Below are 12,667 nucleotides of genomic sequence, written 5' to 3'. Positions count from 1 at the left end.
ACAAAGTCTGTGGGAGTAGCCAACCCCTGTCTGACTGGATTTAAGGTCCACTCCATGTGATTAGAACCCATCCCTGACACTGCTCACGTGGCCAAGAACCTGAGACTAGTTAAACAGGTGAGGAACCTAACAGAAGACCAAATACTACTGTGCTGCTAAAGGAACATGGCAATAAAATTTCTCCTAACAATATTCTGCTAAACTCAGGTTAGTGTCTCGCTTAGCCATCATCAGAAAAGCGTCCTCTTGCAGTAGTCGGGAATAAATGTACAGACCCACAACTGGACAATAAGCAGAAAGTAAGAGAACCGACGTTGAACCATTCAGTTCTAAATGGGATGTCTCAGTCGAATCCCTCCCCTCAGGGCTCAGGAAATCTGTGGAGGAGGCAGGAACGGTGTGAGAGCCAGAGGAGTTGGGGGACACCAACTCAACAAGGCCTTCCAAACGCAGCAGGACCAAGGGATCTGAGAGCTCACAGACACTGTGGCAGCAGGCACAGAGCACAGGCTGCCTGCATGTCTCTCAGCAATGGGGTCCTAGTGCTGAAAGGAGAATTGGCACAAGCCACCATCTCTAACACAGAAGCTATCTCAAACTGACAGCGGCTCACAAAAGAAAATTTAGTTTTCTCCTATGTGGTTCACTGCATACAAGCAACTCTTTATGGCAGGCCCCATGCCCAGCAGTGCAATGAGAATTCTGGAATTTTGGTTTTTAAGGTGGGATATGGGGCTGCTTCCGACTGTGCACAGCAGCTGACCGTGATTTGCCTCATCCTCTAGCAGGGGCATGACTTTGTCAGCTACAGATAGTTTCTGCAACTGTGCGATGTCTGGTTCTGGAGACTTCAGAGTAATATAAATGCTAGAGCCCCGAGAAACACGGCGGGTTGTGGATCGGTTTGCTCACCACGGCACACACAACCAGACCAGATGGCTGAAGAGCTCTGGTGGTCTCTGCCTCCCACTTCACTGTAGGGCTCACATTACACCATACTTGCCTGGCAAGTGCTTTACCCTGAGTCGCTTCCCCAGCCCTGAGTCAATACTGTTCCTGTTGTGCTGTTTTCTAAGTCAGGGTTTCTCTGTGTAGCCTTGGCTGTCCTGGAACACTCTCTATAGACCAGGCTGGCCTCACGCTCTGCCTCCTCAGTGCTGGGATTAAAGTGTGTGCCACCACTGCCCTGCCCTAATAAAGTTAATCCAAGCACTCCACTGAGATTAGTCTTGAAAAGATTATCTCTGAATCCCACACAGCATTGCATCCAATCCACTAATCCAATTCTCAGTCCAAATCTGTCCTGGTTTAGCAGTCTTTGGATGACTTTGAAAGGTGATAGTTTACAATCTTTTGGTTTCCTCCTTTTGCCAATTTTATCTTAATTTCTGTTGTTGATGTTAATATTCCAATGACTTGTTTTTGGACATCTCTCTACACAGTTCATAACTAATATCTTCCAGTTTCCCAGGTTTAATGACATCCGCATGAAAACCTAGCTGCACATCTCTAATCCATGTTTCTCATTTGAATTCCAGACTCACCCAATTTAAAAATAAAAAAATTAAAGCCTGTTCAAGGGCATCTGAGGGCTGCCCAGCCCAGGTCAGACTGTGACTTGGCAATGCTGAATAGTGAAGCCTGAGACTTATCTTTGACCCCTCTTCCCTTCTGCCCCATCCTACATCAAAACTTCATCAGAATTTACCAATACTGTCTTTTAAATGCATTCAAAGTCACTTCTCCAAACACACTGCCACCACCTTGGTATATGCCACAAGCATTCTTCACATGGTTTGTTATTACCATAATCTCTCTTTATGTCTACTGTTCCTTTTAAAATACAAATTATGTCTGTTCCTTTAAATGGCCCCAGGGACACCAGAAAGTTACCCGCTAGCTCCTACCGCCTTCCCAGTACATACTATATTTTGTATCTGTCTTGTCTCTGCAACAAGTCAGATAGCAGAGACCAAATATTGGTCCTCCAAAAGAGTCCTAACCCTGAACTCCTGTAAGTGTGTCCTATTTTGGAAACGCTGTCCTTGTTCATAAAATGTCAAGATAAGAACACCTTTGGCAGGAGTGAGCCATAAATACAATGGTGAATGCTCTGAAAGGAGGAAATGGCAGACAACAGTGGAGGTGTGCCAGAAGGCCACACAGAAGACAGAACAGACTCCTGCCTCCCTTGGCCTCCAAATAAAATCAACTCTGCAGACACCCGGATTTCAGGCTTCTGGCCTCCAGATCTAAGACAATAGCACTCTGGTACCTGGAAACACCAATCTTCCCCTTGCTCATTCGGCTCTGATAAGTTTTCTTCTCTGTGCCTTCCTTAGGACCTTCCTACTGGCCACTTCCGTCTGCCTGAAGTGATCAATCTTCAATAGGCTCCACAGCAAGCCAGGTTTCAGGGCTTGTGTTTGTACTCCGACTTGAAGTCGTCCTCCCTACTTTACAATAAGTGTTTACTCAGTTTATCACATATATGACATGTGTGTGGGTATTCACGTACCATGGCACACATGTGGAAGCCAGAGGACAACTCTGTGGACTTGGTTCTCAAAACCTTTCCAGCTGTTTCACAAATTAAAGTCAGGTTGCAAAATCAACTCCTTTACCTGCCGAAGGCCATAAGCGCTCTTCCCTACTTTGGGCATCAGTATATCTTAACACTATAAACTGCCTGGCAGGTATCAACTATTTAATAAGTAATGACAAAATTTTTAATTGGATATGTACATATATTTTTCTGAAAAGAGATTCATCAGATTAAGAAAGCAGGATACTAAGGTTTCTAAGTCTTCATTCTCAAGGTTTAAATGATATAGGAAAGAAGCATCTAAAAGTTCTATCTTACAAGCCAAAACCAACTCTGAAGAGAGAAGAGAGAGGAAGGAGGAAGAGTCCCTTCGATTTAATAGTCTAGAATATCTTCACACTCTTTTCAGCTCCCCTTTATAAACTACCCCGGCTAACTCAACGTGTCTTTCTAGCCAAAGCAACAAGCTCAAGAGCATCACCCAAGGCCTCTCCACATCCATTCTAAACCTGGGGAGCCGAGAGAAACCATGACCTCTGCAACAGCCATCATTAATGTGGAGTGAACAGACATTTTCTCATAATACAACCTCACTGCTTGTAACGCCTTGAGAAACCGCTGTAGAATGGATGCATTCAGCATACAGCTTTTGAATGAACCGTAGAGCAGAACAATGAGAAGCAGCTGAGCACAGCCAAAGCTGTTTGGATTTCCATAACAGCAGACAGGCACCCACTGCCTTCCTATCTCTGCGGCAACCTATTTCACAGTTAATGTTAAACAGGTCTAGTTGAACACAATCACACTAAATGCCAAATTCAGCATATTACTTACCCAATCACACTGTCCACAGACACACCTTTTACATTAAATAAATGACCATTACAGATGAGATATTTACACAGCTGCTGTTACAGAATATTCCTTATTTCTTTAACGCAGTTTAATACAGCTCCCTCAACCATATCTTGTTGTTTCCTCACAACTATAATTTTTCTATGGTTATGAATCAAAATGTATGCATGTGATATACAGAATATCTGGTATGTGACCCCTATAGAGGTTGAGAGCCATTGCATTAGCAGATGAATTCATGACACAGCAAAGTCCTGGCCCTTGCCCTTCCTTTTTCCACTCCTAAGCTAAGAAATTTCAAAGATACAGAATGTACAAAACATTCTTAACAGAAAAGCATTTTAACATGGATTCAGTTTCCCTTGAGCTAGTTTTAACTGGTAGTAAGACTTGCATCTCTCAGGATACATCAAATCACAAAATCCAAATCTAACCTCTCTTGGGTTCCTCAACCACTACCAACCATCACCCTAACCCAAGGCCCCATCCTATTTCACTCAGATCACCACAAAGACCTCCCAAGCAATCTCTGAGCTTCCACTCTTCTCAGCAGCAAAGTAACTAACTACACAGTGGCCAAAGAGCTCTGTTTAACCTAGAAGTGTAATCCTGGCTGCTTATGAAACCTTCTAATGGCTTCCGATTACATGCAGAATGACAGCCAGAAGGATTAAAGTTTTCCTCCTTCCTCTCTCTTCTCTCTTCAGAGTTAGTTTTGGCTTGTAAGATAGAATTTTTAGATGCTTCTTTCCTATACTCATTTAAACCTTGAGAATGAAGACTTAGAAACCTTCTTAATCTGATGAATTCTGTAAACCTCTTTTCAGGAAAATATATTTGCATACCCAAGTACTCCTGCTCTTTCTCCTGCTCCCTGACCGCAGCAGCGAGCTCCACCATATTAGCACGCTCTTCCCCTGCCTACAGCCCACACCCTGCACTGCCACCTTCTCTCAGAAAGCACTGTTGCCTCGTCTTACTTTTCTTTTTAATCTAAGAAGTAAAACATAAATTTCTTTATTCAAAATAAAATATGAGCAAGGCAAATACTCTTATTTTATAAGCTATCTGTTTTGAAGTGATAGTGTTTTGAACCATAATATACAAGCAAACATGCACACCTCCTATAAATAAATGTATGCTTTGCTGTATGGCCTCTCTGTATCATTAATTTAAAATACTGGGGGAGGGGTTGTGAACACATGAATACTTGGCTCATGTGTGTACATGTTGAAGCCAGAGATAAACACCAGGTGTTATTCTCCACTGCCCTCCTCTACTCTGTGAGAGGTCTCGTCATGAAAGTCCAGCGAGCCTCCAGGATCTGCCTGTGTCTGCTCTCCTACACACACGCATGCACGCACACAGGCACATGGCCACACACATCCGAAAAGCTAGTCACAGACAGATGCCACCATTTCCAGCTTTTCTGTGAATGCTGGGAATCTTAACTCAGGTGCTCACACTTGCTCACTGCTTACTTTTAAGTATCTCTAAAGGCACTCCCAGTGCTCTCCAAGTTCACAGGGAGCAGTTGTTTCTTACCAGTGCAGCATGCTGAGAAGTGCCTAACCAAGGAAAGGTCATTACATGAAATGCCTGAACTGAGGCTTGATGAGTAAACAACGGGGAAAAAGAGTTGAAGCAGATGAGGGACAACCAGGTATAACTGAGAGACCAGAAAACAGAATCATACACGAGATAGCTATGACAAGATAAAATTCTAGTGTTCAACTGATTTTCCATGCAAAATCTCTACAGGAGCACTGGTGATGCTCCTCTAAGCCAATCTGTCCTTCCTTCCCTTCAGCCTCTGCTGTCTGACCAACAGGAGCGGGGCAGAGAACAATGGAACATAGCACACAAGCACTCAAGACACCTGCCCATCTGGACTGGGCAGCCATTTCCTGCCCATTGCAAACTGAGCCACAAATCAGAAGGCTGACTTTCCATCCCCAAGCTCCTTACTCTACTACCTCTCCCCCCATTCACTCAGACGCCAACAGAAATTGTTCCTAGCATTCTAAACCCTCTGATTCATATCTCTGTTCCTGATTGCAGGCTCTATTTGCTTGGCTCTGTAACTCTCTGCCTCAGCGTGACACACGCTTGACTGTCCTAACCAGTTCTCCCAGTCTCCTGTTGAAATAGTCCTCACCTATTCTTAGCTTCCTGACGCATTAGTCCATCTCTCTAATCAACAATAATCTCAGGGCTGGGAAGAGAGCGTGGCAGTTAAAAGTGCTGCTACTGGTTTTTTTGTTTTTGTTTTTGTTTTTTTTTGTTTTTGTTTTTTTCCGGAGCTGGGGACCGAACCCAGCACCTTGCACTTGCTAGGCAAGCTTTCTACCACTGAGCTAAAATCCTCAACCCCTGTGCTGCTACTGTTATGAGGCTATGAACTCAACTGCAAGCACCCATAGGGTGGCTCACAACCATGTATAACTGTAGTCTTATGTAATTCTCATGTAATTTGATGCCATCTTCTGGTGTGCAAGACATACATGCAGGCAAAACACCCATATACTAAAATACATATATAAATCTTTAATAAAAAAAAATTATCAGCTGGGCTTGGTGGCGCACACCTTTAGTCCCAGCACTCAGCAGGCAGAGACAGGCAGATCTAGTTCAAGGCCAGCCTGGTTCCAGGACAGCCAGAACTACACAGTAAGTAAGTCTTGAAAAACGATGGATGGATGATATATAAAATTATATGAAATTAAGATGTATTTGTAGGTTATGCTAAGCAGCTCTCAGCTAGTTTTGCCCTGGACAGCCTTCAATGCCACACTCTTGCAGGCCTTTCCTCCTCTGCTGTGAGGCGAAAGGTACTAACTTTTATTTTTTTATAATCTGCTAAATTCAGCATTAAATTCGAAAGCTACATATCCAATACCTGTTGCCTGGCTGGTCCTGGACAAAAAGCTAAGCCAGACATCATTCGGTGTCCGGCTGTTTCTTCTCAGGAACGACAGATGTAGGTACCAAAACTAGGACTGAATTTATGTGTTCCTCTGGCCAGGAAGCAAAGCATAGTCCCCAAGAGTGTGGTGTAGCTCAAGGAAGCCTCATCAAAGTGAACACTTAAGTGGAAAAAATGTTTTTGCTTTGCTTTTTTGAGACAGGATCACATGTGGCCCAAGTGTCCTCTAACTTTCTATGTACCTAAAGATAATTTTAAATTCCTGATCGTCCTGGTGCTCAACCATGTTCAGCCGCAAAAAAAAAAAAAAAAAAAAAAAAAAAAAAAAAAAAGAAGGTACCGGGAAACCTCCCTGAAGATACAACCTGAAATTAAAGGCTTTTGTGATAAGAACAGCTTTTTTTATACTGATTACCTGACCACCCTCGAAGGATAATAAGCACCTTCTCATAATCAATGTAACAAATCCATAGGAAGACAGTCCTCCTGAATCTTTAAGTCTGTAAGTTAAACATACAATCCCTGTGGTTCCACACAAGAAGAAAAAAGCTTTTTCAATCTGCCAATAAGCCAGGCAGAACAAACAGAGAGAGGGAGTAAACCCACCCAAACTTAAAAGCACATTCGACACACGTCAGAATTACAGATCTGATCATCCTCAACAGAATGCAGGGAGCTTCACACAGACAGACCAATAGCCTTCTCACTCACTCTCACAGCCCCGAAGTCTGTAAGGTCAAGCACACAGCTTTCTCTGTGAGACACACGTCCAACTGTGTTTAGCTACCCATACTCACCACTACTTTACAGGCCCTTCTTCCTCTCACACCCTTAGCATTTCAAGACAGTTTCTCTGTGTAGGATAAACTGTCCTGGAACTCCCTATGTAGACCAGGTTGGCCTCAATAGCCTCAGACTCAGAGATTGGGCTGCCTCTGTCTACCAAGTGCTGGGATTAAAGGTGTGTGCTGCCACCACGGCCCAGCTTACAGACCCTTCTTATAAGGACCACTCAAACCAAAAGTTCTAAGCACTGACCTCTAATTCAATGAAACAGGAACAACAGGACTGTCTGAGGACAATTACATCATATGGCTACCACCGCTCTTCCAGCTAACCCCACAGGCAGGAGGCTAAAGCCCTCCACAATCAACTCTGTAGAAATAGATCCCAATGGTACATTCATACATGGTCACACCCAAACAGTCACCTGCCAGAAGACAACTGTCACTACACAGACTAGAAAGCCTCACAAAGCTGTCAGTGTCACTGCAGATTTTGCTAAAGGAAGCAGGCATCTTCCACCTTCTTCAGATTCGGAGTGCAAACGGGTCAGACTCCTCTGTCCTTTGCTTTAGCAACATTCAGGCCATGAGCACTCCCTCTAGACATCATCTGCTTTTTAGTAGTGTCTTAACACCAAACATTGGCCTCAAACTTAAGAGGGTCTGAAGAAGCTGTGAAGGGTGAGAACATAAAAAAACAAGATCTATTTTTATACAGGAGCATAAAGTAAACCGCTATGGTGAGAAGCACACACAGGGCCCAGTCATGACAGCTGCATCAAAAGCTGGAGAATCCCAAAGGTAAGGAGCACAGCAGCATGTACACGGACGGACAGCATGTACACTGACGGCGTGTACACTGAGAGCATGTGGTACTCCGCAAATGTTTTGCAGCCCTCATTTTCCATCCTCCAGTCACTTGATCACCTCAAACGATGCCTTGGATTTCAAAGTTACTCTCACACAAGCAAGGCTGGCAATCAGCATCCTGGAAACTTGTAAGAACAAGAAGTAAGCAAAATGGACTTGCAGGTGTGAGGAATTTATGAGCACTTACATTCACTCTACTAGAGAGTGATAAAAACACACTCGCTTAAACCAGAAGAAGACACACTACCCCATATACCCTAAACAAAAGTGAGAAAATGTGCATGAACACCTCGTGAGAGCAGGTAATTAGCCAGACAACTCTCCTTAATTCAGGGCAGTTCAAGGCAGAAAATAAATATATTATTTAAATAAAATAAAATTTAAAGGGGTTGGGGATTTAGCTCAGTGGTAGAGCGCTTGCCTAGCAAGCGCAAGGCCCTGGGTTCGGTCCTCAGCTCCAGAAAAAAAAAGAAAAAGAAAAATTTAAGCTGGGTAGTGGTGGCACACACCTTTAATCCTAGCACTTGGGAGGCAGAGGCAGGTGGATCTTTTGAGTCCAAGGCCAGCCTGGTCTACAGAATGAGTACCAGGATAATAAAGGATACACAGAGAAACCCTGGCTCAGATAGATTAGACAGATTAGATATAGATTGGATTAGATTAGATAGACAGACAGATGACAGATACACAGACAGACAAAAGTAAAGATCCACTAGGTACTCAAATTACAAATTAATCTTGACTCCCAGAAGGAAAAAAGGGGGGCATGGGGCCCTCAGTGCTGCTTCCTTTTTTAGGCTCCACCAGGGTGGGGGCTGCCATCTCTCCAGGGCCACACTGTGGTAAGGCAGAAGCACCTTGATCTCCAGACTCTTGCTCTCCTACCCTTACAGAGAAGTCTACATACAGACCCCAAGTTAACACTTTTTCCCTCTGCCAGTGCTAAGTCAGGGGTAGCCTAAATACAAGTGTACCCCATACCACGGACTGTTCATCACTCATCACTCATGTGGTACTGAAGAGAAAGAGTCCTCATTGTCATGTAGGCCTGATCTCTCCTCAGAACCCCACCATGGTGCCATCTAAAGATCTACGGAGCTAATAACTCCTTTAGGAAGTCTCTTATCCAAAAACCAATATACCTCAGCTCCCCCACTGAACCCCAAACCCAAAGTCTTTCAGCTACAGGCTAACTCTCGCTCTCTCTGTATTTTCACGGGCCTGACCACAAGCAGAAGACTTTTTAGCCATTCCCATTTCTAGTTCAATCTATTAATACCACCATCTCCCATCATATTTCTCCATAAACAATACATTTACAGAGTCCTGGGACTAAAACATACCTGAACAAGTTGCAGAGACACAGACAAGGCTTTATCACTCTTCTAAAATGCTTTGTTTTTCCTCTGCCAGTACTGGAAATTGAACCCAGAGCCACATGCATGCTGAGAATAAGATACCTTTTAAAAAACCAGCCATGGGGGCTGGAGAGATGGCTCAGCGGTTAAGAGCACCCGACTGCTCTTCCAGAGGTCATGAGTTCAATTCCCAGCAACCACATGGTGGCTCACAACCATCTGTAAAGAGATCCGATGCCCTCTTCTGGTGTGTCTGAAGACAGCTACAGTGTACTTATATATAATAAATAAATAAATCTTTTAAAAAAAAAAAAAAAAAAAACAGCCATGGGGCTGGAGAGATGGCTCAGCGGTTAAGAGCACTGACTGATCTTCCAGAGGTCCTGAGTTCAATTCCCAGCAATCACATGGTGGCTCACAACCATCTGTAATGAGATCTGATGCCCTCTTCTGTTGTCTCTGAAGATGGCTACAGTGTACTTACATATAATAAATAAGTCTTTAAAAAAAAAAAGTCATGATGGTAAGCATCTATAATCCCAGAGAAAGAACTAAAGCCAAGAAGTGTGGGATGTTGTCACTACCCAAGTGAAGGCAGGTACAAGGTAGAACGAGGCCTGTCATTGAACGAGAAGGAAGGATGGGCAGGAGAAAAGTTTGAGGGAAGAGGAGGAGACTGGAACAGGAAGGCAGGAGAAGTTGCCGAGAGAACATGGAGGTGGATGTTAAGATTCCACACTATACAGGTTGTTATGAATATTCTTAAGGCATGGATGTGTACAGGGATTTGTATGTTTAGGTGACCAATTATATCTTATCAATTGGATCAGAGATTACTGTGTTGTGTGTTCTTTCTTGTGGCAGCTGGGACACTAAGTCACCACGGAATTGAGATGTATATATCTGGGAACTGGATGGGTAGAGAGATTGCTGCCAGGCTCAGAGAGAGGCCGTCAACAGTGTGTTATGGGATAGAGCAAAGCGGGTGAGAGGCTTTGCTGACTGAGATGAAGATATCTACCGGATATCTAGGGGCACTGCGGTGCAGGATCTAGTGCGGGGTAAAAGATACCATTTTTTATAATTTTACAGCAACAAAGAAGATCCTTAGTTCAAAGCCATCATGGAGTACATGAAGCATGGTCTCAAAAAGGAGGGGCTGGATGTCTAGGTGTAAAGAAAACCCTGGATCCAATTCCCAGCATCACATAACCTGAAAGTGCAGGGCTCAGGAAATGGAAGCAAAAGCTCAAGGCCAGAATGAAATATATGAAGCCTGCCCCCAGCCTCCTGTGGTATCTCTGGTCACAGTCAGATAGCCCAGAAGGCTAACAGCATGTGTAAGCAAGCCCGATAGTTGAGTCTGATCCCCAGAACTCACCTAAAGTTGAAAGAGCAGAACCAACCTTAGGAAGTTGTCCGCCAGCCTCCACATGTGCATCATGACATAGGAGCTCCAACACACAACAGTAATGGACAATAAGGAAGCTGGAGAGATGGCTGAGAGTTCAGTTCCTAGCACCCTTATGTGAGAAAAATAAATACATAATAATATTTTTTAATTACACCTGGGAAGATGGGTCAGTTGGTAGTGTGCTTGCCACGCAAGTATCATTTTAGAGCTCCAGGTGCCAGGTAAACATCTGTAATCCCAGCATGACCAAAGAGAGACCAGAAAACCCCTGGGCTTGCTGATCAGCTAGTCTAACCAATCAGAAGCTCCAAATTCAGTGAGAGCCTGCCTCATACAATGTGCTAGAGAGCAATAAGAGAAGACAGCTAAGTCACTCACTGAGCCATCTCTCCAGCCGCTCCATGGCTCCTTCCCACCTGCACCTGTGCACCACTGTGCTCATGTGATGCCCTGCACCTGTGCACCACTGTGCTCATGTGATGCAGTGGCTAAGAAAGCAGAGCACAGGCCCACGGGGTAAATCCTACCCAGGTGAAAATGGACTCTGGACCCTGGCATGTCCACTAGGTGGCCTACCAAGCTTCTTTTTTGTAACGCACAGGGGCTGCCATGCTTCAGGACAGTGACCCTCCAATAACACACAAACACGGACAGTGGTTTCTTTGCTTGCTTGTTTGCTTGCTTTTGAAGTAATTTGTGGCTGGAGAGATGGCTCAGTGGTTAAGAGTACTTGCCGCTCTTGCAGAAAACTGGGGTGTGAGCCCTAGCACCCACATGGCAGCTCACAACCATCGGAATCCAACTCCAGGGAACCCAACACTCTCCTCTGGCCTCTACAAGCACTACATGCATGTGATACACGGACATACTTGCAGGCAAAACACTCATTATACATAAAATAAATAATTTTTTAAAACTGATTTTTCTCATCTCTAATCAAGTACATCTAACAAAAATGCTATCTTCAGGAGTCAACTTCAAATCGGCATATTATATAGGAAGTTCCTTTTCACTTTGGCCATCTTTATTTGTGGATATACCTGAATGAGTGAACAGTCTCCCAGTACAAACGGAGATATATACAAATGTAGTCAAATGCTATGTCTTCGCACTCAACTGCGAAGATCCAGACAGTCAGGCCAGTGACCCAAGTGTAAATCAGCATCATCTTCAATCTCCCTATCAAGAGCTAAGCTGGAAGATGGTATAAGTAAAGTCACACCCTCTTCCTGTCCCCACCAAATCCAGAGTAGATTCAAGACACAGCCTGACATGTAACCTATCACCATGAACAAAGATGTCAGTGCTGGAGGTCTAATGAGTGTTAGCACTGCTTTTCAGGAAGTGCTGCAGACATCCTCATCCTCACAGGCACAGCTGCCAGAGCTTTAGACAAGCACCAAAGCCATCTCTGTGTGCTGGCATCCAGTCGTGATGCCTGTGTACCAAGTTGGTAAAGGCCCTTTGTGCAGAGAACCAACTCAGCCTAATTAACCCCATGACAACAAAAGCTGACCAAGAAGGGCGACTCAGCAGTGCTTTGTCCGAGTAAGTAATGGTAAGAATATGAACCGCAGACCACAGAAGTCACTGGGGAGGACTTCAAATGTAAAATGAACAAGTAAGACATTTACCTTTAAAGAAAGAAAAGGAAGGGGTTGGGGATTTAGCTCAGTGGTAGAGCGCTTGCCTAGGAAGCGCAAGGTCCTGGGTTCGGTCCCCAGCTCCGAAAAAAAAAAAAGAACCAAAAAAAAAGAAAAGAAAAGAAAGAAAAGGAAGGGGACTGGAGAGATGGCTCAGCGGTTAAGATCACTAACTGCTCTTCCAGAGGTCCTGAGTTCAAATCCCAGCAACCACATGGTGGATCACAACCACCTGTAATGCCCTCTTCTGGCTTGCAGGCATACATGCAGG

The 12,667-nt window shown here is 44.2% G+C and overlaps 1 protein-coding gene across 6 annotated transcripts in view; it reads right to left on the bottom strand.

Annotated features, from left to right (window-relative positions):
- Window positions 1–12,667, bottom strand: part of Rere (arginine-glutamic acid dipeptide repeats) — a 331,790-nt gene that overhangs the window by 300,063 nt on the left and 19,060 nt on the right. The window lies entirely within an intron of this gene.

This window comes from Rattus norvegicus, chromosome 5, assembly GCF_036323735.1.
Source record: "Rattus norvegicus strain BN/NHsdMcwi chromosome 5, GRCr8, whole genome shotgun sequence".
In the NCBI taxonomy this organism is placed as follows: Eukaryota; Metazoa; Chordata; class Mammalia; order Rodentia; family Muridae; genus Rattus; species Rattus norvegicus.
Note: the sequence above shows the minus strand (reverse complement) of the source record. Positions and strands in the feature narration are given on the sequence as shown.